At 34.7% G+C, this 3,612-nt stretch overlaps 1 non-coding gene across 1 annotated transcript; it reads left to right on the forward strand.

Moving 5' to 3' along the window:
* The first annotated feature begins 282 nt into the window (after positions 1–282).
* Positions 283–390, forward strand: LOC130952587 (small nucleolar RNA R71). Its single transcript, XR_009074771.1, has one exon. It is a non-coding gene; the product is annotated as a small nucleolar RNA R71 (small nucleolar RNA).
* Positions 391–3,612: the final 3,222 nt, after the last annotated feature.

Below are 3,612 nucleotides of genomic sequence, written 5' to 3' on the forward strand. Positions count from 1 at the left end.
CTGAGAAATCATATTGACTTGCTGAGTCAATATTTTATTCTGAGCCAATATGGCATTCAGAGTATCAATCTCAAGAACTCCTTTCTTTTGAGTTGTCCCATTGTTCACAAGATTTCTTTCAGAAGTGTACATGAACTGGTTATTTGCAACCATTTCAATGAGTTCTTGGGCTTCTGCAGGCGTTTTCTTCAGATGAATAGATCTGCTTATAGAATGGTCCAATGACATCTTGGATAACTCAGACAGACCATCATAGAAGATACATATGATGCTCCATTCTAAAAGCATGTCAGAAGGACACCTTCTGGTCAATTGCTTGTATCTTTCCCAAGCTTCATAGAGGAATTCACCTTCCTTCTATTTGAAGGTTTGAACTTCCACTCTAAGCTTACTCATCTTTTGAGGTGGAAATAATTTAGCTAAGAAGGCATTGACTAGCTTTTCCCAAGAGTTTAGGCTATCTCTAGGTTGTGAGTTCAACCATATACTAGCTCTGTCTCTTACAGTAAAAGGGAAAAGCATAAGTCTGTAGACCTCAGGATCAACTCCATTGGTCTTAACAGTGTCACATATTTGCAAAAATTCAGCCAAGAACTGATGAGGATCTTCCAATGGAAGTCCATGAAACTTGCAATTCTATTACATCAGAGAAACTAATTGAGGCTTAAGCTCAAAGTTGTTTGCTGCAATAGCAGGAATAGAGATGCTTCTCCCATAGAAGTCGGGAGTAAGTGCAGTAAAGTCACCAAGTACCTTCCTTGCATTGTTGTTGTTGGGTTCGGCCATGGCTGTTTTGTCTGCTTCCTTTTCGAAAATTTCTGTCAGGTCCTCTTCAGAGTATTGTGCTTTAGCTGCTCTTAGCTTCCTCTTCAGAGTCCTTTCAGGTTTAGGATCAGCTTCAACAAGAATGCCTTTATCCTTGTTCCTGCTCATATGAAAGAGAAGAAAACAAAGAAAGTATGGAATTCTCTATGTCACAGTATAGAGATTCCTTGATGTGTCAGAGGAAAAAAAGAATAGAAGGATGAGGTAGAGAGAAGAATTCAAACTTATAGAGAGGGAGGGGGTTCGAATTATTAAAGGAGAATAAGTGTTAGCGATTAAATAGAAAGAGATGAGAGAGAAAATTTTTAAAAACTTTGAAATAAACTAAACTTAGAGTTTAAAACAATTAGTTAATTAAAAAGAATTTTGAAAAAGATGTTAGTGATTTTCGAAAGTTAAAAGTGAGAAAAGTAGTTAGTTGGTTTTGAAAAAGATACGAACTAATAAATTTTGGAAAGATAAGAAGTTAGAAAGAGAGATTTTGAAATTAGAATTTAAAAAGATATGATTTGAAAAAGATATGATTTAAAAAGATATGATTGAAAAATAATTTAAAAAGATTTTATTTTTAAAATTGATGACTTGACTAACAAGAAATTAAAAGATATGATTAAAATTCAAATATTGAACCTTTCTTAACAAGAAAGTAACAAACTTGAAGTTTTTAAATCACAACATTAATTGTTAGCAAGGATTTTCGAAAATATTAAAAGAAAAATGAAAAAGATTTGATTTTGAATAAGATACGATTGATAAAAGAGGATATGAAAAAGATATGATTGAAAAATTAGTTTTAAAATTTGAAAAATTGAAAAAGATTTGATTTGAAAACAAAATTGCCTCCCTGCCTCCTTGGGCATTAAACGCCCAGCCAGGTACCCTAGCTGGCGTTTAAACGCCAAAAATCCTTTCTTACTGGGCATTTTGAACGCCTAGCTTTTTCTCTGTGATTCCTTTGCTGTATGTTCTGAATCTTCAATTCTCTGTATTATTGACTTGAAAAGACATAATTTTGAATTTTTTTAAATTTTTAATTATGAGAGAGAAAAATAACAGAATGAAATTAAACATGGAAAACTAAGATCAAAACAAAGAATGCATGCAAGAACACTTTGAATGTCAAGATGAACATCAAGAACACTATGAAGATCATGATGAACATCAAGAACATATTTTTGAAAAATTTTTAAGAAAAGAAAGACATGCAAGACACCAAACTTAGAAGTTTTCATGCTAGAGACATTAACAATTTGAGAATGCACATGAGAAACAACAAAAGACACAAAACAAGAGAATTTAAAGATCAGACAAAGAAAATCATCAAGAACAACTTGAATATCAATGAAGAACACAATGCATATATTTTCGAAAAATGCAAGAAAAATAGAAACATGCAATTGACACCAAACTTGAAATATGACACTAGACTCAAACAAGAAACACAAATTATTTTTGATTTTATGATTTTATAAATTTTTTGTAATTTTTTTTGAAAATTATTTTGAAAAAGAAAATAAGAAACTCAAAATTTTTAATAAGAATTCCAGGAAGCATGCAATGTTAATCTAAAGCTTCGGTTTAAAAGGATCAGACATGGCTAACCAAGCTTCAGCAGGACATTACATACAACAGCCAAATTGATGGCAATCAACTAGCTCCTGTGATGATAAAAGCATCATCTGAAACTCTAGAATTTATTCTTAAAAATTCTGAAGGAAAAAAGAAATAAAAAAGAAAAATACCAAATCTAAGCAACAAGATGAATCGTCAGTTGTCTAAACTCGAACAATCCCCAGCAATGGCACCAAAAACTTGGTACACGAAATCGTGATCTCACACACTTTCTTCACAACTCTGCGTAGCTGACCAGCAAGTGCATTGGGTCGTCCAAGTAATACCTTACGTGAATAAGGGTCGATCTCACGGAGATTGTTGGCTTGAAGCAAGCTATGGTCATCTTGTAAATCTCAGTCAGACAGATTCAAATGGTTATGGGATTTTGATAATTAAAAGACAGATAAAACATAAAATAGGATAGAGATACTTATGTAATTCATTGGTAGGAATTTCAGATAAGCGTATGGAGATGATTTGTTCCTTTTGAATCCCTGCTTTCCTACTACTTTCATCCAGTCATGCGTACTCCTTTCCATGGCAAGTTGTACGTTAGGCGATCACCGTTGTCAATGGCTACCGTCTATCCTCTCAGTGAAAATGGTCTGGCTACGGGTTGCGTAGGGCTAATCATCTATCGGTTCTCACTTGTGTTGGAACAAGATCCAATGATCCTTTTGCGTACTGTCATTGCGCCCAACAGTCATGTGTTTGAAGCTCGTCATAGTCATCCCATCCCAGATCCTACTCGGAATACCACAGACAAGGTTTAGACTTTCCGGATCTCAAGAATGCTGCCAATTGATTCTAGCTTATACCACGAAGACTCTGATCTCATGGAATAGAAGGCTCTGTTGTCAGGAGAGGCAACCATGCATCGTGGACCAGGAGGCCAAGAGATATACATTAAAGCTTGTTTTCAGGTAGAACGAAAGTGGTTGTGAGGCACGCGTTCATAAGTGAGAATGGTGATGAGTGTCACTTGATCATCACATTCATCATGTTGAAGTGCGAATGAATATCTTAGAACAAGAATAAACTTGAATTGAATAGAAAACAGTAGTAATTGCATTAATTCATGAGGAACAGCAGAGCTCCACACCTTAATCTATGAGGTGTAGAAACTCCACCGTTGAAAATACATAAGTGATGAAGGTCCAGGCATGGCCGAAT

Source organism: Arachis stenosperma, chromosome 1, assembly GCF_014773155.1.
Source record: "Arachis stenosperma cultivar V10309 chromosome 1, arast.V10309.gnm1.PFL2, whole genome shotgun sequence".
Taxonomy (NCBI): Eukaryota; Viridiplantae; Streptophyta; class Magnoliopsida; order Fabales; family Fabaceae; genus Arachis; species Arachis stenosperma.